At 55.1% G+C, this 23,400-nt stretch overlaps 1 long non-coding RNA gene across 1 annotated transcript; it reads left to right on the top strand.

Annotated features, from left to right (window-relative positions):
* The first annotated feature begins 256 nt into the window (after positions 1–256).
* Positions 257–23,260, top strand: LOC119969984. The gene is made up of 2 exons (XR_005461500.1): positions 257–569; positions 22,919–23,260. It is a non-coding gene; the product is annotated as an uncharacterized LOC119969984 (long non-coding RNA).
* Positions 23,261–23,400: the final 140 nt, after the last annotated feature.

Here is a 23,400-nt window from a genome sequence, read left to right on the forward strand (position 1 = left end):
CGTTAACGCTGGCATGAAACGCTCCAATGCTTACGCTGGCGTCAACACTTAGCCGTTGTTTCGGAGAATCCTGCCCCCGAATTTTTAATGCAGATCTCTGAGGTACAGAGGGATCTAGCTGTTCTGGTACAGGAATCAGGAAACGTTAATATGCAGGATCCGTCAATGATTAGGAAGGTAAATAGAATGTTGTTTATTGTAAGGGGAATAGGATATAGGAGCAGAGAAGTTTTGCTGCAGTTGGCGAGACCACATCTCTTGTACTGTGTACAATTTTAGTCTCCTGATTTAAAAATGAGTCAGCAACAGTTCAAAGAAGGTTCACCCAACTGATACCAGGATTGCGGATGATGGTGGGGGCTGTGGCTGGAAGGGGAATTATCGTAAGAGGAATGATTGGACAGACTGGGCCTGTATCTATTGGAATTTCGAAGACTGAGCGGTGATCTTACTGAAACGTATCCTGAAGGGACTTGACAGGGTGGATGCTGAAAAGATGTTTCTCCTTGTGGGAGAGACTTGAACGAGAGGGCACAGTTTATAAATAAGGGGTTTCCCATTTGACAGAGGTGAGAATAATTTTTTTTCTCGGAAGGTTGTGAATCTTTGGAACTCACTTCCCCAGAGAGCGTGGGTCAATGAATATTTTGAAGGTAGAGGTAGATTGATTCTTGACTAACAAGAGAGTCAAAGGTTATTGGGGGCAGGTGGAATCTGGAATTTATGCCACAATCAGATACTCCACCTCCACATTCTTATGTTTCTATGTGATGCATTTTGCCAAAAGGAACAGGGGGCGGAATTCTCTCCCCCCCCCCCCCCCCCACGCCGGGTGGGAGAATTGCCGGGGCGGCGAGCGAGTACCACCACCACGCCGCCCCGGCACCCGCACGCAATTCTCCCACCCCCCCCCCCCCCCAAACCGACGGGGTGAGATTCACGGCTGGCCGCTGTGAGAATCGCTGCTTGCCGTTTGTAATGGGCAAGTGGCGATTCTCCGGCCCGGATGGGCCGAGCGGCCTGCCCAACACGACGGGTTCCCATCGGCGCCGTCCACACCTGGTCGGTGCTGGCGGGAACAGTGCGGGAACGCTGGGGGCGGTCTGTGGGAGGGGGAGGGGGGTTCTTGAACCGGGTGTGGGCTGAAAAGGGGTCTGGCCTGCGATCGGTGTCCACCGATCGGCAGGCCGGCGTCTCTGAAGGAGGACCTCCTTTCCTCCGCCGCCCCACAAGATCCATCCGACATCTTCTTTCAGGGCGGCCGCAGGGAAGACGGCCACCGCGCATGCGCGGGTTGGTGCCGGCCAACCTGTGCGTATGTGGGTGACGTAATTTACGCGGTACCGGCCGCGTAATTTACATGGTGCCGCTTTTATGCGGCGCCAAGGCCTGGCGTGCGTAAATGACACGGTGCCGCTCCTAGCCCCCCGGGGGTGGGAGAATAGGGGGCTGGGAGCGGCCTCCGACGCCGGAGTGAAACACTCCGGTTTTCACTCCGCCGTCGGGACTTAGTCTCCCAATGGGAGAATTGCGCCCAGGGAGTGTACTTTTTTTTTTCTTTATACATTTAGAGTACCCAATTATTTATTGGGTAAATTTCCTTGCAATTAGCAATATCTTACTGACAGCTTTTCCAGGAGTGCCCCCTCGCATCACATCAGCCTGTTCTGTCAAAAGAATGATCAGATTCTGGTCTCTGCTTGCATCAGCCTTTTCTGCAGAGTGAGTTGGTTTCCCACAGTGACCTTTTGGTGAGAATTAGCTGAGAAAACAGAGTGGGAAAAGACAGATTTTCTCCCTTAAGTGCGAACACAAAACCGAAAGCTCTGACAGTATCTGAACCATTTTAGTGGGGACAGATCCAATCACTACCTGTTACTGGGCAGAGCACCGCCTTTAGGCCAATTCATTGGCCATCAGCCAAATAAATCATATTGAGTCAGCACTGATCTTCCCTGCTACTGAAATCCTCTGCTTGCATCAAAGGCATAGGCCATGGTTTCCTTCTGCTTGAATTCAAATGGCCGACTGCCTTAAATGTCCATAAATCATCCATGGATCAAAAATGTACCAGCAAAAATAAAATAAAATACAGTGATAAACAGGGAATAAAGAAGAACAAACGGGAAGGACACTTACACTCTGCCTTTTCTCTCTTCTTCTCTTCAGGCAATTATCTAATTCTCTTTTGATGGCCGCGATTGATTCTGCCTCCATCAGACTTTCTTTTTTTTTTTAAATAATTTTTATTGAAATTTTTCGATACAAACATTTACCCCTACTACATTTTAAATTATAACACAACAAATCCCCCCTGGAAAATCCTCCCCACGCCCTCCTCCGCGCGCACCCCCCCACCCTCCCCCCCCCCCCCCCCCCCCCGCGCTACCAGTCTAGCAACCAAACCGTTTTTCCCTTTCTGCCGATGGCCTCGGGCAGTCATTGCCCGCGACCCCCCGCTGACGTGCTCCCTTCGTTGCTATCCCCCCCCCCCCCCTCCCTTCCCCCCCCCCCTTTCTCCCCGGGTTGCTGCTGTTTCGGCCTCCAGTTCCTATCTCTGATCCAGAAAGTCAAGGAAGGGCTGCCACCGCCGGAAGAACCCCCGTACCGACCCTCTCAGGGCGAATTTGATTCTTTCCAATTGGATGAAGCTTGCCATGTCGTTTAACCAGGTGTTAACACTTGGTGGCCTTGTGTCCCTCCACTGAATCAAGATCCTTCTCCGAGCTACCAAGGACGCAAAGGCCAATATTCCGGCCTCCCCTGCCTCTTGTACTCCTGGCTCCACCCCAACCCCAAAAATCGCTAGCCCCCACCCTGGTTTGACCCTGGTTCCCACCACTCTCGATACCGTCCCCGCCACCCCCTCCCAGAACTCTTCCAGTGCCGGGCACATCCAGAACATATGTACATGGTTCGCAGGGCTTCCCGAACACCTAACACACCTGTCCTCACCCCCGAAGAACCGACTCATCCTAGTCCCCGTCATATGGGCTCTATGCAGCACCTTAAATTGGATGAGGCCCAACCTTGCGCACGACGACGACGAATTGACCCTCTCTAAGGCATCCGCCCATGTCCCATCTTCTATCTGCTCTCCCAGCTCCGCTTCCCACTTGTCTTTCAGCTCCTCTATCGATACCTCCTCCACCTCCTGCATTATTTTGTAGATGTCCGAGACCTTCCCTTCCCCGACCCAGACCCCTGACAGCACCCTATCACTCACCCCTCTATCGGGAAGCAAGGGAAATCCTTCCACCTGTCGTCTGGCAAATGCCTTCACCTGCAGGTATCTGAACGTGTTCCCCGGGGGGAGCTCAAATTTCTCCTCCAGCTCTCCCAGGCTCGCAAACCTCCCCTCTATGAACATGTCCCTCAGTTGCCTGATGCCCGCCCTGTGCCAGCTCTGGAATCCCCCGCCAGTGTTCCCCGGGACAAATCTGTGGTTCCCTCTCAGTGGCGCCGCCATCAGACCCCCCACTTCCCCCCTGTGTCGCCTCCACTGCCCCCAGATTTTAAGGGTGGCCGCCACTACCGGACTCGTGGTATACCTTGTGGGGGGGAGCGGCCATGGTGCCGTTACTAGCGCCCCCAGGCTTGTATTGCCGCAGGACGCCCTCTCCATACGTTTCCAAGCTGCCCCCTCCCCCTCCATCACCCACTTGCGCACCATCGATGCGTTCGCCGCCCAGTAGTACCCGGAAAGATTGGGTAGCGCTAATCCTCCACTGTCCCTACTCCGTTCCAAGAAAATCCTTCTCACTCTAGGGGTGCCATGTGCCCACACATAGCCCATAATGCTGCTAGTTACCTTCTTGAAGAAGGCCCTGGGGAGAAAGATGGGCAAGCACTGGAACAGAAACAAGAACCTCGGGAGGACCGTCATTTTGACTGACTGCACCCTCCCTGCTAGCGACAACGGTACCATGTCCCACCTCTTGAACTCCTCCTCCATCTGCTCCACCAGCCTTGAAAAGTTCAGCTTGTGGAGGGTCCCCCAGTTCCTTGCCACCTGCACCCCTAAGTACCTGAAGCTCTTTACTGCTCTCTTAAAGGGGAGCCGCCCAATGCCCTCCCCCTGATCTCCCGGGTGTATCACAAAGACCTCACTTTTACCCACATTTAATTTATATCCCGAAAAGTCCCCAAACTCCGCTAGTATTTCCATTACCTCCGGCATTCCCCCTTCCGGGTCTGCCACATACAACAACAAATCATCCGCATAGAGTGATACCCGATGTTCCTCCCCTCCCCTTGTCAGTCCTCTCCACCCCCCTGAACCCCTCAGTGCCATCGCCAACGGTTCGATCGCTAATGCAAATAGTAAGGGGGATAGGGGGCATCCCTGCCTGGTACCTCGATGGAGCCCAAAATACTCTGACCTCCTCCCGTTTGTAACCACACTCGCCATCGGGGCCGAATACAGCAGCTTCACCCACTTGATAAATCCCTCCCCAAACCCAAACCGTTCCAGCGTCTCCCACAGGTATTCCCACTCCACCCTATCGAATGCCTTCTCCGCATCCAGTGCTACCACTATCTCAGCCTCCCCCTCCACTGCTGGCATCATAATCACATTCAACAGTCTCCGGACATTTGTGTTAGGTTGTCGTCCCTTTACGAACCCCGTCTGGTCCTCATGGATTACCCCTGGCACACAATCCTCTATTCTGGTTGCCAGGACCTTTGCCAACAGTTTGGCATCTACATTCAAGAGGGAGATAGGCCTGTAGGACCCGCACTGTACAGGGTCTTTGTCCCGCTTCAGGATCAAGGAGATCAGGGCCTGTGACATTGTCGGGGGCAGAACCCCCCCCTCTCGCGCCTCATTGAAGGCTCGCACCAGCACTGGACCCACCAAGTCCACATACTTCTTATAAAATTCCACCGGGAACCCATCCGGCCCCGGCGCCTTCCCCGCCTGCATCTGGCCTATCCCTTTAACTAGCTCCTGCATCTCTATCGGCGCCCCCAGCCCCTCCACCCGTTCCTCCTGGACCTTTGGGAACCTCAATCTATCGAGGAAGTTCTCCATTCCCCCCCTCCTCCTGGGCGGCTCAGACCGGTACAATTCCCTGTAGAAATCCCTGAAGACCCCGTTCACCTCTTGCCCCTTCTGCACTACGTTCCCTCCCTTCTCTCTCACTCCCCCAATCTCTCTGGCTGCATCTCGCTTGCGCAGCTGGTGTGCCAGCATCCTGCTCGCCTTTTCCCCGTACTCATAGACCGCGCCCTGTGCCCTTCTCCATTGCGTCTCCGCCTTCCTAGTGGTCAGTAAGTCAAACTGGGCCTGTAAACTGCGCCGCTCCCTCAACAGCCCCTCCTCTGGTGTCTCCGCATATCTCCTGTCCACTTCTATAAGTTCCCCCACCAGTCTCTCCCTCTCCTGCCTCTCCTTCCTTTCTCTGTGTGCCCTTATGGAGATCAGCTCTCCTCTGATCACTGCTTTCAGGGCCTCCCAGACTATCCCCACCTTCACCTCGCCCGTGTCGTTCGTGCCCAGATATCTCTCAATGCCCTTCCGGACCCTTCCGCACACCTCCTCGTCCGCCAGCAGCCCCACATCCAGGCGCCACAACGGGCGCTGGTCCCGTGCTTCCCCCAGTTCTACCTCTACCCAGTGTGGTGCATGGTCCGAAATCGCAATGGCCGAGTACTCCGTGTCCTGCACTCTCGAAATCAGCCCCCTGCTCAGTACAAAAAAGTCTATTCTGGAGTACACCCTGTGACGTGGGAGAAAAAAGAATACTCCCTCGCCCTTGGCCTGCCAAATCTCCAAGGGTCTACCCCCCCCATCTGCTCCATGAACCCCCTTAGCACCTCTGCCGCTGCCGGCCTCCTATTCGTCCTGGAACTCGATCTGTCCAGCCCAGGGTCGAGCACTGTATTGAAGTCCCCCCCCATGATCAGGCCCCCTGCCTCCAGATCTGGAATGAGGCCCAACAGGCGCCTCATAAAACCCGCGTCATCCCAATTCGGGGCATACACATTCACCAGCACCACATTCTCTCCCTGCAGCCTACCCTTCACCATCACGTACCTACCCTCCTTATCTGCTACCACCTGCGCCGCCACGAACGACACCCTCTTTCCCACCAAAATCGCCACCCCCCCCGGTTCTTTGCGTCCAAGCCTGAGTGGAACACCTGTCCCACCCACCCCCTTCTCAGGCGTACCTGGTCTACTACTCTCAAGTGAGTCTCCTGCAACATTGCTACATCAGCCTTCAGTCCCTTTAGGTGTGAAAAAACCCTTGATCTCTTGACCGGGCCCATTCAGCCCCCTCACGTTCCAAGTAATCAACCGGGTCGCGGAGCGACCCGTCCCTTTCCCCTGTCTATTAGCCATGTCCTGTCCCCTGTTCGCCCCGGGTCGACCCTCCCCTTCTGACCCGTTCCCCATGGCGATGGCCCCTCCCCCTCTCTCCTCCCGTTCTTCCCTTCCCGTCCTCGGCCTTTCCAGCAGCAACCCGGTATCCCCCCCTAACCCCCCCCCCCCCCCCCCCCCCCCCCCCCCCCCCCGGCTAGGACCCCTCCTAGCCGCGGTGTATCCACCATCGTACTCCCGAGAGTCAGCTGGTTTTCGCTGACCCGGCTGCCCCTGCCACACTCCGACTCCTCCCGATGTGGGGGGGGAGGGGCCTCCCCCCCCCCTTGCCATCCCTCTCTGACCCCGCTTCAGCGCGGGAAAAGCCGCCATTGCTGGCCACACCCCACTCTTCTCTCCTCCCCCTTCCTCCGTCCCGCGCGCGGGAAACAGGGGAAAGCCCGCGCTTTCGCCCGGCCACACCCTACCCCGCCATCTTCAATTCCACCCCCGTCCCCATCCAAGCCCATAAAAAAGCCCCCCTTAAAACGAGAGGAAGAAAAAAGAGAAAAAGAAAACACGCATAACCAACGTGCACCCCCCCCGTCCCGCCTCCCCAACTTAACAATATAACAATATAAATAACAAATCTCAAATAAATACATAAATACATAACTATGCCTGCATAACTAAATAACTACCCAATAATAACGTATTTAACCATCACCCTCCATCGAACAGAACAGTAACCATAACCCTTAAAGAACAGATCAAAAAACAGTAAAAAAGCCCCCCCTACAACAACAATAATTAAGGGAAGTTGGCAACGGGAAGAGACACACAAAAAGGAACAAAGAAACCCCCCATAACACAAGTTTCAAAGAAACCAAACGATCCATCAACTTTAACCAAGTTCCGACCTGGCCTAAGAAAGACATGGGCCACTTGATCAGTCAAGGGTACTCGGGCGGCCTCGACCGCCGGCGTTCCCAAGTTCTAGTTCAGGTCCAGCTTTTCCTCCCGAACAAAAGTCCATGCCTCCTCTGGGGTCTCAAAGTAATGGTGCTGGTCCTTGTAGGTGACCCACAAACGCGCTGGCTGCAGCATTCCGAACTTGATCCTCTTTGCGTGCAGCACCGCCTTCGTCCGGTTAAACCGGGCCCGCCGCTTTGCCACCTCCGCACTCCAGTCCTGATATATCCGCACCGTCGAATTCTCCCATTTGCTGCTTTTCTCCCTCTTGGCCCACCTCAGCACTTTCTCCCGATCACAGAAACGCTGGAATCGCACCAGCACCGCCCTCGGGGGCTCGTTCGCCCTAGGCCGCCTAGCCATGACCCGATATGCTTCTTCCAGCTCCAGGGGCGATGGACCGGCCCCCTCTCCCATCAGGGAGCTCAGCATCTCCGCTACATATTTCGGGAGATCAGGCCCCTCCAGGCCTTCTGCTAGGCCCAGGATCCTCAAGTTCTTCCGCCTCATTCGAGTGTCCAGCTCCTCAAAGCGGCTCTGCCATTTCAGGTGGAGTGCCTCGTGCACCTCCACCTTTCCCACGAGGACCGTGGCCTCCTCCTCCCTTGCAGTCATCTCCTGCTGCAGCTCTCTTATCGACGCCTCTTGGGTCGCCTGGGCCCCCATCAGCCTTGTGGTCGTCGCGTTCATAGACTCTAAGAGTTCCACTTTCAGCTCCGTAAAACACCGGAGGAGAGCGGCCTGCTGCTCCTCCGCCCATTTTCTCCAATCTTCTAGTGCGCCACCGGCCGCCATTTTGGTCCTCTTCCCCCGCTTTTTTCGGGGAGCTGCTGCCGCTTTTTTTGTCGCCCCACTCCGAGTACCGACCATAAAGTTGGTCTCACTCTCCTCAGGGAGCCTTCCCCCACCGGGATTCGTCTTTACAGTACCGTCGGGGCCCTCCAATCGGCCCTTAAACACCTTTGTCGCAGGAGCTGCCAAATGTGCGACTTAGCTGGTCATAGCCGCAACCGGAAGTCCCATCAGACTTTCAAGCCATGCATTCCAGATCCTAATCATTCGCCGCATAGAAATGCTTCTCCTCATGTCACTGTTGCTTCTTTTGACAATCACCTGAAATCAGTGTATTCTGTTTCTTGATTCTTCTGCTAACAAAAACAGTTCCTCTCTAATCTGCTCTGTCCAGACCCCTCAAGGTTTTGGTGATCTCTCTTAAATCTGTGTTTGGTTTCTTTGCTTTTCCAAGATTAGCAACCCCAGCTGCTCCAATCTGTCCATGTTACTGAAGCTCATCATTCCTGGAAACATTCCCATCAACTTTCTGCACCTTCTCTAATGCCGTCCGAACGTGTGGTGCCGAGAACTGCTCACAATGCTCCAGCTGAGGCCTAGACGGTGCTTTTTGCAGATCTATTCTAACTTAGCATTGTGGATAGCACAATTGCTTCACAGCTCCAGGGTCCCAGGTTCGATTCCGGCTTGGGTCACTGTCTGTGCGGAGTCTGCACATCCTCCCCGTGTGTGCGTGGGTTTCCTCCGGGTCCTCCGGTTTCCTCCTACAGTCCAAAGATGTGCGGGTTAGGTGGATTGGACATGATAAATTGCCCTCAGTTTCCAAAATTGCCCTTAGTGTTGGGTGGGGTTACTGGGTTATGGGGATAGGGTGGAGGTGTTGACCTTGGGTAGGGTGCTCTTTCCAAGAGCCGGTCCAGACTCGATGGGCCGAATGGCCTCCTTCTGCACTGTAAATTCTGTTAAAAACTTTTGATGCCCCTAAATGTAAAGCCCTAGTTTCTGGATGCTTTGTTAGGTAATCTCTCACCAGCCCTGCCACTTTCAATGATTTGTGCACATCTCCCCCCCCCCCCCCCCCCCAGGTCCCTCTGTTCCTGCACCTCTGGTACAATTGCACCCGGTCTTTTATATTGGGCAGGATTCTCCGTTGTGAGTCTGCCTCGCTACTACCACCAGCGAGGATGGAGAATTTGGCACTCATTGCAGCGGGAATGGAGAATCCCGTCAGCGTGAAGGAACGGAGAGACAAAGTTATTGGGCGGGAATCTCCGCCCAGTGACGTTGGAATCACGAATCGTGATCGGGCGGAGAATTGTGTGTCAGCCAAAAATCGAGGTCGATGCCGAGCGCCCAACAGAACACCATGCTCTGGCACCTTGATAGCGGGGTGAATGCGTTCCACTCTGCGTGCCAGTGTGGGTATGCTAATTGTACAGTAGCAGACATTAGCATATCATTAATGGCCCAGTGCCGGTATTCTCCGGCCTCCTGCGGTGCCCCGCCTCCGCCAGCTGGGCGTGACGATGGCGTGGTTCACTTGTGGTATTTAAAATCAGGGAAAAGGCACCTGGCTGATGAGGGTGAGAGAGGAGGTAAGCCAAGTTACCAAAGGTGCAACGGTGGGCTGCCAAATGTGCCACTGGCTGAGTGTCTTTTACTAGGGCAGGGGGAGTGGCGAGGGGTGGCTACCAGGAGATGGGGTTGAGGAGCCCCCCTTGGACCGGGGTGTCGTGACGTGGACCACCATTGCCATGGCCTGCAAGGCAGCCATCTATCTGCGCACCCCACTGACTGCCCACTCTGGCCCACAGACCTTTTTGATTGATTTCACCATATCTTCTAAAGGGGCCTTGGGATGCAGCTTAACGTTGCGCAGCGGTGAATGTCCAGCTCGTGGCCAATGCCATCCATGACCTCAAAATGGATCCGATGGTCTCGAGGGTGTGCAGGTGCGTGATGAACACCTGTCTAAATGGACCGTTGCTCAGGCGGAATTTCACATCGGCCAAGACCCGAACCCCCATCTCGGGAGCCAGAGCCCTAGCCGCCTCGCAGAAATGCCCTCCATACCCTCTCACACTGCACGGAGGTGTTCCTTGTATGGGCTGCTACTGCCCACCCTTCACTTCCTTGCCCTCACCCATCAAGCGGACACGCCTTGTTAACGTCCGGCAGCAGAGGTTTATACTGGAGATCCCTCTACAGAGGAGTCCTCCCCCTTAATCTCGGGCACCTGGGGTGGAGGTTGTTGCACGCAGCAGTCCCATACAACTGTAGCTTTCATCTCCCAAGATGCCTGCTCTTTTTGCAGCTTTGTGCTTATGTAAGTTGTGTTAGACTCCATCCCCTTTACAGTTTCTTGAAAACCCTTTAGTTACAGTTTAGTTTGTACTTCAGCTCCACACTCCTGATCTATGGGCACATTTACAGCATGGAAACAGGCCCTTCGGCCCAGCTTGTCCATGCCGCCCAGTTTCTATCACTAAGATAGTCCCACCTGCCCGCATTTGACCCATATCCTTCTATACCCACCCTGCCCGTGTAACTGTCTGTTTTTTAAAGGAAAAAATTGTACCCACCTCTACCGCTGCCTCTTGTAGCCCGTTCCAGATGCTCACCACCCTCTGTGTGAAGAAATTTCCCTTCTGGACTCTTTTGTATCTCTCTCCTCTCACCTTAAACCTATGCCTTTTAGTTCTAGATTCCTCGACCTTTGGGAAAAGGTGTCAACTATCTACGCTATGCATGCTCCTCATTATTTTATTGACTCAATACCTGAGCCTTTGCTAGATTGAGGAGTTTTGGTTGATCTATGATGCTTGACCACTGTGCTGCCTGCCCATCAACTGGTGAGTCATCCACTGTCATCGTACTTTGGTTTGCTTGAGCAGTTGCAGGCAGGCCTGCAATGTCAGGAATGAACTGTAAACCCTCGCAGTCCGGTATTTTAGCTGGATCAATGTCCTCAACATTAGGTGTTGCTTCTTCACTTTGTGTTTTAGCCTCAATTAGTGGCTCATCCTCATCTGATATGAGGATACATGCATCACCTTTTGTTGTAGAACTGCACGCAGATGTATCCACTTGTACATATCAGGTGCAGACTTCAACCAGTTCCCTTGTGCCATCTTCATCCTTATGAAAATGGAAAATCCAACTTTGCACAGATAGGTTGCCATGACGGGCACTACCAACAAAATGTGTGCTTTACTCAGCACTGGATACTCCTACTGACAGCTTCGAGGGCTTTGGCACCTTTTAATGTGGTAGAGGTAAACTGCAATAGCATAGTCTTTTAATTTGGAGTCAGCTCTAAGTTAATAACTGACTCTGGGGTCTCATCCTGAAAAGGCATTTTTCACCCACTACTTCTCTTTCAAATTCTGAAACTTCTCTCATTTGCCAGTACTTCCCTGCAGATAACACACATGGGATTTTCCTCCTTATTTTCATTGGCACAATTGACAAAACCATACCTCAATAAATCATCTTAATATTTCTTTGAACATAGAGTGGGGCATCACGGTAGCATAGTGGTTAGCACAATTGCTTCACAGCTCCAGGGTCCCAGGTTCGATTCCCGGCTTGGGTCACTGTCTGTGCGGAGTCGGCACGTTCTCCCCGTGTGTGCATGGGTTTCCTCCGGGTGCTCCAGGTTCCTCCCACAGTCCAAAGGTGTGCAGGTTAGGTGGATTGGTCATGCTAAATTGCCCTTAGTGTCCAAAATTGCCCTTATTGTTGGGTGGGGTTGCTGGGTTATGGGGATAGGGTGGAGGCGTGGGGTTGGATAGGGTGCTCTTTCCAAGAGCTGGTGCAGACGCGATGGGCTGAATGGCCTCCTTCTGCACTGTAAATTCCAAGATCCTATGTTCTGAGTTAAGATTCTTTTTTCAGGTTCGTTAACCAGAGCTCTACCCCTACCACTGCTCTGTCCTGCCCTGGACTCTTCTGTGCAGCTCTCTCCAGCAGATTCTGTTGTGTGACCCTCTCCAATAGATAAACTGCCTATTTCATTCTCTGGCCGTCTCTTACTTTTATGAAAACCATTGATCTTCACAGTTCACTTGCCTTGCTTGTCAGCAGCTGCTCAATTGAAGCAACTCTGCTCTCAGTCTCCCTGTGCTAATTTCTTTGCAAAACGTATATTGCTTTGTTTCTGAATAAAGAGCCTCGCTTGATAACAGATGAAAAATGCCTGCTCCCTTTCTAAATCTCTACTTATCCCACATCAGAAATCCCTGTTTGTCAGTGAAGAGACTGTGACCTTAGCAGGATTCCCATGTTCTCTCACATGATCCACACCGAGTGGAAACTTTCCAAAATATTCCATGACAAGAAGATCACCCCCCCCAGCCAACAATGTGAATGAACCCTGTGGTTAATAATAACCACTTCCAGTGCAGACCGACACCAGGAAAGCCAAGAGCAAAATAAACTGCACCTCCCTGGCTTTATTATATGCTTTTATTCTGTTTCAGGTCTTGTGCGAAACTAATGCCAACTTAATCCATATTAACGTAGTCACACCTCCACGGGCATCGTTTCAAAGGATCTTGAGCTACCTACGGGTTAGGTGCTGGATTATTTCCTGTGGTTGTTGGAGCAATTTGAAGTGTTTTTAGAGCATTCTAATACATGTCTAAAGTTTAAACATGGCGCAGTCTTGTTGGTGCTGAAGTACTTTCTTGTTTATTTATCAGTTTATGCTCAGTCAAGTTGTTTCCAGATATGACGGTTGGGAGGTTTTCCCTTGGGTGTGAGCATGACTGGGAGAATGGAGAGGGCGCATGGAATGGGGGTGGGGGGGAATAACACAAGGCTGAAAGGGGGGGGGGGAGGACGATAAGTGGGTTCTCAGCAGGGGGCCCTACCCACTGAGGATCTTTCGAGAGTAACTCCATTATGGCAAGCTTCTCTAATTTACGATCCACAAGCCCAAATCTGGCTCTCTTAACCTCTGCATCATCCCCCGGGTTCACTCATGTTCGAGTAAGTTCAATGGAAGATCCACAAGCAGTTGCTCCTCCAATCACAGACTGTTTCTCTCCCGTATTGGCAGCTGATAAGCTCATTGATGAGCCTACCTATCGCAAATGCGGGAGAGAAACACGCTCTGATTGGAGCAGCAGTGATCAGTGTAAAGCTGAGAGGCTTCTCGTTGTTTTCAGAGCATTAGGCCACCCACTCTCTCCCTTAGGCCACACCCACTCTCTCCCTTAGGCCACACCCACTCTCTCCCTTAGGCCACACCCACTCTCTCCCTTAGGCCACACCCTCTCACTCCCTTAGGCCACACCCACTCTCTCCCTTAGGCCACTCCCTCTCACTCCCTTAGGCCACACTCTCTCTCTCCCTTAGACTGCACTCTCTCTATCTCCCTTAGACTGCAACCACTCTCTCCCTTAGGCTGCACCCACTCTCTCCCTCAGGCCGCACTCTCTCTCTCTCTCCCTTAGGCCGCACTCTCTCTCTCTCCCTAAGGCCACTCTCTCTCTCTCCGTTAGGCCACACTCTCTCTCTCCCTTAGGCCACACCCACTCTCTCCCTTAGGCCGCACTCACTCTCTCCCTTATGCCGCACTCTCTCTCTCCCTTCGGCTGCACACTCTCTCTCTCCCTTAGGCCGCACCCACTCTCTCCCTTAGGCTGCACCCACTCTCTCCCTAAGGCCGCACTCTCTCCCTCAGGCCGCACTCTCTCTCTCCCTTAGGCCGCAGTCTCTCTCTTCCTTAGGCTGCACTCCTCTCTCCCTTAGGCCGCACTCTCTCTCTCTCCCTTAGGCCATACTCTCTCTCTCCCTTAGGCCGCACTCTCTCTCTCCCTTAGGCCGCACTCTCTCTCTCCCTTAGGCCACACTCTCTCTCTCCCTTAGGCCGCACTCTCTCTCTCTCCCTTTAGGCCGCACTCTCTCTCTCCCTTAGGCGCACTCTCTCTCTCTCCCTTAGGCCGCACCCACTCTCTCCCTTAGGCCGCACTCTCTCTCCCTTAGGCCGCACCCACTCTCTCCCTTAGGCCGCACTCTCGCTCTCTCCCTTAGGCCACACCCTCACTCTCCCTTAGGCCGCACTCTCTCTCTCCCTTAGGCAGCACTCCTCTCCCCTCTAGGCCACACCCACTCTCTCCCTCTAGGCCGCACTCTCTCTCTCTCCCTTAGGCCGCACCCACCACTCTCCCTAGGCCGCACTCTCCCTCTCTCCCTTAGGCCACACCCCTCTCTCCTTAGGCCGCACACTCTCTCATTGGCCACTCTCTCGCTCTCCCCTTAGGCCGCACTCTCTATCTCCCTTAGGCCACACTCTCTCTCTCTCCCTTAGGCCGCACTCTCTCTCTCTCCCTTAGGCCGCACTCTCTCTCTCTCTCCCTTAGGCCACACTCCCTCTCTCCCTTAGGCCGCCCTCTCTCACTTCCTTAGGCCACACCCACTCTCTCCCTTAAGCCACACCCACTCTCTCCCTTAGGCCACACCCACTCTCTCCCTTAGGCCACACTCTCTCTCTCCCTTAGGCCGCACTCTCTCTCTCCCTTAGGCCGCACTCTCTCTCTCCCTTAGGCCACACTCTCTCTCCCTTAGGCCGCACTCTCTCTCTCTCCCTTAGGCCGCACTCTCTCTCTCCCTTAGGCCGCACTCTCTCTCTCTCCCTTAGGCCGCACCCACTCTCTCCCTTAGGCCGCACTCTCTCTCCCTTAGGCCGCACCCACTCTCTCCCTTAGGCCGCACTCTCGCTCTCTCCCTTAGGCCACACCCTCACTCTCCCTTAGGCCGCACTCTCTCTCTCCCTTAGGCCGCACTCTCTCTCCCTTAGGCCACACCCACTCTCTCCCTTAGGCCGCACTCTCTCTCTCTCTCCCTTAGGCCGCACTCTCTCTCTCTCCCTAGGCCGCACTCTCGCTCTCTCCGTTAGGCCACACTCTCTCTCTCCCTTAGGCCACACCCACTCTCTCCCTTAGGCCGCACTCACTCTCTCCCTTATGCCGCACTCTCTCTCTCCCTTCGGCTGCACACTCTCTCTCTCCCTTAGGCCGCACCCACTCTCTCCCTTAGGCTGCACCCACTCTCTCCCTAAGGCCGCACTCTCTCCCTCAGGCCGCCCTCTCTCTCTCCCTGGGCCGCAGTCTCTCTCTTCCTTAGGCTGCACTCCTTCTCTCCCTTAGGCCGCACTCTCTCTCTCTCCCTTAGGCCATACTCTCTCTCTCCCTTAGGCCGCACTCTCTCTCTCCCTTAGGCCGCACTCTCTCTCTCCCTTAGGCCACACACTCTCTCTCTCCCTTAGGCCGCACTCTCTCTCTCCCTTAGGCCGCACTCTCTCTCTCCCTTAGGCCGCACTCTCTCTCTCTCCCTTAGGCCGCACCCACTCTCTCCCTTAGGCCGCACTCTCTCTCCCTTAGGCCGCACCCACTCTCTCCCTTAGGCCGCACTCGCCGCTCTCCTTCCCTTAGGCCACACCCTCACTCTCCCTTAGGCCGCACTCTCTCTCTCCCCTTAGGCCGCACTCTCTCTCCCTTAGGCCACACCCACTCTCTCCTCCCTTAGGCCGCACTCTCCTCTCTCTCCCTTAGGCCGCACCCACTCTCTCTCCCTTAGGCCGCACTCTCTCTCTCCCTTAGGCCACACCCACTCTCTCCCTTAGGCCGCACACTCTCTCCATTGGCCACTCTCTCGCTCTCCCTTAGGCCGCACTCTCTCTCTCCCTTAGGCCACACTCTCTCTCTCTCCCTTAGGCCGCACTCTCTCTCTCTCCCTTAGGCCGCACTCTCTCTCTCTCCCTTAGGCCACACTCCCTCTCTCCCTTAGGCCGCCCTCTCTCACTTCCTTAGGCCACACCCACTCTCTCCCTTAAGCCACACCCACTCTCTCCCTTAGGCCACACCCACTCTCTCCCTTAGGCCACACTCTCTCTCTCCCTTAGGCCGCACTCTCTCTCTCCCTTAGGCCGCACTCTCTCTCTCCCTTAGGCCACACTCTCTCTCTCCCTTAGGCCGCACTCTCTCTCTCTCCCTTAGGCCGCACTCTCTCTCTCCCTTAGGCCGCACTCTCTCTCTCTCCCTTAGGCCGCACCCACTCTCTCCCTTAGGCCGCACTCTCTCTCCCTTAGGCCGCACCCACTCTCTCCCTTAGGCCGCACTCTCGCTCTCTCCCTTAGGCCACACCCTCACTCTCCCTTAGGCCGCACTCTCTCTCTCCCTTAGGCCGCACTCTCTCTCCCTTAGGCCACACCCACTCTCTCCCTTAGGCCGCACTCTCTCTCTCTCCCTTAGGCCGCACCCACACTCTCCCTTAGGCCGCACTCTCCCTCTCTCCCTTAGGCCACACCCACTCTCTCCCTTAGGCCGCACACTCTCTCCCTTGGCCACTCTCTCGCTCTCCCTTAGGCCGCACTCTCTCTCTCCCTTAGGCCACACTCTCTCTCTCCCTTAGGCCGCACACTCTCTCTCTCCCTTAGGCCGCACTCTCTCTCTCTCCCTTAGGCCACACTCCCACTCTCCCTTAGGCCGCCCTCTCTCACTTCCTTAGGCCACACCCACTCTCTCCCTTAAGCCACACCCACTCTCTCCCTTAGGCCACACCCACTCTCTCCCTTAGGCCGCACCCACTCTCCCTCTTAGGCCACAACCACTATCTCCCTTAGTCCACAACCACTCTCTCCCTTAGGCCACACCCTCTCTCCCTTAGGCCACACCCACTCTCTCCCTTAGACCGCACCCACTCTCTCCCTTAGGCCACACCCACACTCTCCCTTAGGCCACACTCTCTATCTCCCTTAGGCCACACTCTCTCTCTCTCCCTTAGGCCGCACTCTCTCTCCCTTAGGCCGCACACTCCCTCTCTCCCTTAGGCCGCACTCTCACTCTCCCTTAGGCCGCACTCTCTCTCACTCCCTTAGGCCGCACTCTCTCTCTCTCCCTTAGGCCGCACTCTCTCTCACTCCCTTAGGCCGCACTCTCTCTCTCCCTTAGGCCACACTCTCTCTATCTCCCTTAGGCCGCACTCTCTCTCTCCTTAGGCCACACTCTCTCTCTCCCTTAGGCCACACTCTCTCTCTCCCTTAGGCCGGACACACTCTCACCCTTAGGCCACACTCTCCCTATCTCCCTGAGGCCGCACTCTCTCTCTCCCTTAGGCCACACTCTCTCTCTCCCTTAGGCCGGACACACTCTCTCCCTTAGGCCACACTCTCTCACTCCCTTAGGCCACAGTCTCTCTCTCCCTTAGGCCACACTCTCTCTCTCCCTTAGGCCACACTCTCTCTCTCCCTTAGGCCACACCCTCCCTCTCCCTTAGGCCGCACCCACTCTCTCCCTTAGGCCAGACCGACTCTCTCCCTTAGGCCGCACTCTCTCTCTCTCCCTTCGGCCACACCCACTCTCTCCCTTAGGCCGCACTCTCTCTCTCTCCCTTAGGCCGCACCCACTCTCTCCCTTAGGCCGCACCCACTCCCCCTTAGGCCGCACTCTCTCTCTCCCTTAGGCCGCACCCACTCTCTCCCTTAGGCTGCACTCTCTCTCTCTCTCCCTTAGGCCACACTCATCCTCTCCCTTAGGCTGCACTCTCTCTCTCTCTCCCTTAGGCCACACTCATCCTCTCCCTTAGGCCGCACTCTCTCTCGCTCCCTTAGGCCGCACTCTCTCTCTCTCCCTTAGGCCGCACTCTCTCTCACTCCCTTAGGCCGCACTCTCTCTCTCCCTTAGGCCACACTCTCTCTCTCTCCCTTAGGCCGCACTCTCTCTCTCCCTTAGGCCACACTCTCTCTCTCCCTTAGGCCACACTCTCTCTCTCCCTTAGGCCGGACACACTCTCACCCTTAGGCCACACTCTCCCTATCTCCCTGAGGCCGCACTCTCTCTCTCCCTTAGGCCACACTCTCTCTCTCCCTTAGGCCGGACACACTCTCTCCCTTAGGCCACACTCTCACTCCCTTAGGCCACAGTCTCTCTCTCCCTTAGGCCACACTCTCTCTCTCCCTTAGGCCACACTCTCTCTCTCCCTTAGGCCACACCCTCCCTCTCCCTTAGGCCGCACCCCCTCTCTCCCTTAGGCCAGACCGACTCTCTCCCTTAGGCCGCACTCTCTCTCTCTCCCTTCGGCCACACCCACTCTCTCCCTTAGGCCGCACTCTCTCTCTCTCCCTTAGGCCGCACCCACTCTCTCCCTTAGGCCGCACCCACTCCCCCTTAGGCCGCACTCTCTCTCTCCCTTAGGCCGCACCCACTCTCTCCCTTAGGCTGCACTCTCTCTCTCTCTCCCTTAGGCCACACTCATCCTCTCCCTTAGGCCACACTCTCTCTCTCTCCCTTAGGCCGCACTCTCTCTCTCCCTTAGGCCGCACACTCCCTCTCTCCCTTAGGCCGCACTCTCACTCTCCCTTAGGCCGCACTCTCTCTCACTCCCTTAGGCCGCACTCTCTCTCTCCCTTAGGCCGCACTCTCTCTCTCCCTTAGGCCGCACTCTCTCTCTCCCTTAGGCCACACTCTCTCTCTCTCCCTTAGGCCGCACTCTCTCTCTCTCCCTTAGGCCACACTCTCTCTCTCCCTTAGGCCACACTCTCTCTCTCCCTTAGGCCGGACACACTCTCACCTTAGGCCACACTCTCCCTATCTCCCTGAGGCCGCACTCTCTCTCTCCCTTAGGCCACACTCTCTCCTCCTTAGGCCGGACACACTCTATCCCTTAGGCCACACTCTCTCTCTCCCTTAGGCCACAGTCTCTCTCTCCTTAGGCCACACTCTCTCTCTCCCTTAGGCCACACTCTCTCTCTCCCTTAGGCCACACCCTCCCTCTCCCTTAGGCCGCACCCACTCTCTCCTTAGGCCAGACCGACTCTTCCCTTAGGCCGCACTCTCTCTCTCTCCCTTAGGCCACACCCACTCTCTCCCTTAGGCCGCACTCTCTCTCTCTCCCTTAGGCCGCACCCACTCTCTCCCTTAGGCCGCACCCACTCCCCCTTAGGCCGCACTCTCTCTCTCCCTTAGGCCGCACCCACTCTCTCCCTTAGGCTGCACTCTCTCTCTCTCTCCCTTAGGCCACACTCATCCTCTCCCTTAGGCTGCACTCTCTCTCTCTCTCCCTTAGGCCACACTCATCCTCTCCCTTAGGCCGCACTCTCTCTCGCTCCCTTAGGCCGCACTCTCTCTCTCTCCCTTAGGCCGCACTCTCTCTCACTCCCTTAGGCCGCACTCTCTCTCTCCCTTAGGCCACACTCTCTCTATCTCCCTTAGGCCGCACTCTCTCTCTCCCTTAGGCCACACTCTCTCTCTCCCTTAGGCCACACTCTCTCTCTCCCTTAGGCCGGACACACTCTCACCCTTAGGCCACACTCTCCCTATCTCCCTGAGGCCGCACTCTCTCTCTCCCTTAGGCCACACTCTCTCTCTCCCTTAGGCCGGACACACTCTCTCCCTTAGGCCACACTCTCACTCCCTTAGGCCACAGTCTCTCTCTCCCTTAGGCCACACTCTCTCTCTCCCTTAGGCCACACTCTCTCTCTCCCTTAGGCCACACCCTCCCTCTCCCTTAGGCCGCACCCACTCTCTCCCTTAGGCCAGACCGACTCTCTCCCTTAGGCCGCACTCTCTCTCTCTCCCTTCGGCCACACCCACTCTCTCCCTTAGGCCGCACTCTCTCTCTCTCCCTTAGGCCGCACCCACTCTCTCCCTTAGGCCGCACCCACTCCCCCTTAGGCCGCACTCTCTCTCTCCCTTAGGCCGCACCCACTCTCTCCCTTAGGCTGCACTCTCTCTCTCTCTCCCTTAGGCCACACTCATCCTCTCCCTTAGGCCGCACTCTCTCTCGCTCCCTTAGGCCGCACCCACTCTCCCTTAGGCCGCACACTCTCTCCCTTGGCCGCACTCTATCTCTGTCTGAGGCCACACTCTCCCTCTCCCTTAGGCCGCAGTCTCTCTCTCCCTTAGGCCACACTCTCTCTCTCTCCCTTAGGCCGCACTCTCTCTCTCTCCCTTAGGCCGCACTCTCTCTCTCTCCCTTAGGCCACACTCTATCTCTCCTTTAGGCCGCACTCTCTCACTCCCTTAGGCCACACTCACTCTCTCCCTTAGGCCACACCCACTCTCTCCCTTAGGCCACACCCACTCTCTCCCTGAGGCCACACCCACTCTCTCCCTTAGGCCGCACCCACTCTCTCCCTTAGGCCACACCCACTCTCTCCCTTAGGCCACACCCACTCTCTCCCTTAGGCCACACCCACTCACTCCCTTAGGCCACACCCACTTTCTCCCTTAGGCCACACCCACTCTCTCCCTTAGGCCGCACTCTCTCTATCTCCCTTAGGCCACACTCTCTATCTCCCTTAGGCCACACTCTCTATCTCTCTCCCTTAGGCCGCACTCTCTCTCTCTCCCTTAGGCCGCACTCTCTCTCTCCCTTAGGCCGCACTCTCTCTATCTCCCTTAGGCCGCGCTCTATTTCTGTCTGGGGTCACACCTGCACTGTGTGTGGCCAGCGATTCACTCAGTTATGTAGCCAGCTGAGACATAATGGGTGAGATTCCCTATCCAGTGAAGCCCGAATCACGACCCACGATCGGGCGGAGAATTGTGCGTCAGCCAAAAATTGTTTTTTGCGCCAGATGTCCAATGGAATGCCAGGCTCCAATGCCTCGATCTCGGCGGGAATGTGTTCCATGCTGTGCACTGTCATGGGAATGCAAATTGTGCAGTAACGGCAATCAGCTTAACTTTATCTGGCCCAAATTGATATTCTCCGGTGTCCTGCGATGCTCCGCCTCCACCAAGCAGAAGTGACGATGGCGGGGTTCACATGTGGTATTTAAAATTGGGAAATAGGGATTGATGAGGGAGTGAGAGGAGGTAAGACAAATAACCAAAAGTGCAACAGTAGGCTCCCATTTGTACTGTTGGTGGGGAGCATCTGTGAAAGCAAGGGGGAATGGTGATGAGTGACTAGGGGATGGGCCGTGCTGTCGGGTAGTCTTCTTGGGCATGGGGTGTCCGGGCATGGACCACCATTACTGCAGCCTGGAAGGCAGTCATCTGCCTGCACACTCCACTGTGATCCATGGATGCGCAGAGTGCGCTGCCTGTATGAGTGGGATGGGGGGTGGACACCCACTCCCGGTGGCTCTCAAGGTGATGGTCGCCCAGAACTTTGCAAGGGGGTCCTTCCAGGTGCCGAGTGGGGATCTGTCTTGGATCTCCCAGAGCTCGATGCACAAGTGCATCCAACGCCATTACAGAAGCCTTATATGCCCGGGTGGCACAATACATCCACCTGGATGTGGACCATGTCCACCGGTTGCCTGGGCAGCGGGTTTGCTGCCATCGCCAGGATGTCTCAGGTTGAGGGGGTTGATCAATGGGACACATGTCCCGCTATGAGCATCGCAACATGAGGGGGTGCCCTTCACAAACCAGAAGAAATTCCATTCCCTCAATGTGCATCCGACCACCCAGGCAGTGTGCGCGGCGCCTTCATCCTGACACCCTTAACGGTGCCCGACACACTTGAGGCCCTGCCCCGGGTCAGGCGTTGACTCCTAGACAACAGGGGTTATATGCTGCAATTGTGGCTGATGACACCTATATGGAGGCCACAGACCAAAGCAGAGACCCCCTACGACGCCAATGCTGCAACCAGGAGCGTGATCGAGCAGTGGATCAGCGTGCTGAGGATGCGGTTCAGGTGCCTGGACTGCTCTGGAGGGGCCCTCCAGTGTAGCGCCAGGAGAGTCTCCCTCACATCGTAGTGGCCTGCTGCATCCTCCACAACATCACGCAGCAGAGGGGTGACGTGCTGGAGGAGGAAACATGCCAGGCCTTGTCCGACAAGGAATATGTGGAGGAGGGCCAGGATGGACAGGGCCTGGGGCCCAGGCAGCAACAAGAGGCCGTAGAATGGGACAATCTGATCCCCTCCAGGTTCACCAATCAGAGAGTCTGTCCATTGGCAACTCAAATATCCCGTCGCACCCCCCGGCACCACCATCCCACCCCCCTCCCTCCCCTCTCCTCCCAACCACACTAAAACCCCCCTCCATTCTTCCTACTTGCTTCACTACAGGGTATGGCCCTGGGTTGGCAGTATCAGCGAGTCTGGTTCATGGGATGGAGGATGATAACTACCCGCTCCACGATAGCTCTGTGCTCCATATCGTTTGATGGAGTCTGATTCTTGCCCTCGATAGAACTTTCCATCGTCCGCTTGGGTATCCCCTACATGAGTGCTGGCCATTCCATCTCACAGTCCCATCGAAGCCTTGAAGTGGCAGGGGTGAGGACGGCGTCCGGGGTGGTACAGGGTTGGGTGGACTTTGTGTGATGGTGAGTCACGAGGGGTACGCCCTACCACGTGGCACCCCCACATATCTGGCCCCATATCGGGACCTTCTTTGACAGTGAGTAAATTTAAAGAGGAGTGACACAGATTTTTAATTGGTCATGGATTGAAGGGTTATGGAGAATGGGCAGGAAGGTAGAGTTGAGGCCAGGATAGAATCAGCCATGATCACACTGAGGGAGTTAGACTCGGGAGGCTAAATTGCCGACTCCTGCTCCTGGGTGATGGATTCTAGGGAGGAGATGCTCTGGCTGATTTTGCAATCCAGCTCTTGGTCTGTAGCATTGTAGGTAGCAGATGAGGAACACGATAGAGTGGCGGAGCAGACCCGATGGGCCGAATGGCCTAATTCTGCTCTTGTATCTTATGAATTTATGAACTGTCTCCAATACAAGTTTATCCCTTCTTAAAATAAGAGCAGGACTGTACACAGCACTCTCGGTGTGGTCTCACCAACACCCTGTGCTACTGTAGCAAGACTTCCCTCCTTTTATTTTCCATTCCCCTTTACAATGAAGTTTAACTTTCTATTTGGCAGCCCCCTCTTTGTCGGGATGGAGACTTCAACTCTGGCAAATCACCATTTGAAATGGCCCCCAACTGGGTGAGTCGCCTGATGAAGAAGCCACGCTCTGAAAGCTAGTGATTTGAAACAAACCTGTTGGACTTTAACCTGGTGTTGTACGACTTCTTACTGTGCTCACCCCAGTCCAACGCCGGCATCGCCACATCACTCCTTCCTGTGAGTTCCCCAATCTTCTACCCATACTAATTTGTTACCCCAACACCATTTGACCAACACCTGGGAACCTCATTGACTCTAAATGGAACTTTTAATCATTATTAAATGACAATATTGTTGTTCACTTTTTCTATAAAATATTTGCTTGATACTTCTTTTATTTTTTTGGCAGGAGATTACAAAGCTAGTCAATGCAACTTTCCAAATGTCCCAGAAAATAACATGTCAGCCTTGACACCGTTCCTTAATCTTTGTTACATAGCAGGATAAACAATCAA

Source organism: Scyliorhinus canicula, chromosome 8 (assembly GCF_902713615.1).
Source record: "Scyliorhinus canicula chromosome 8, sScyCan1.1, whole genome shotgun sequence".
Classification (NCBI taxonomy): Eukaryota; Metazoa; Chordata; class Chondrichthyes; order Carcharhiniformes; family Scyliorhinidae; genus Scyliorhinus; species Scyliorhinus canicula.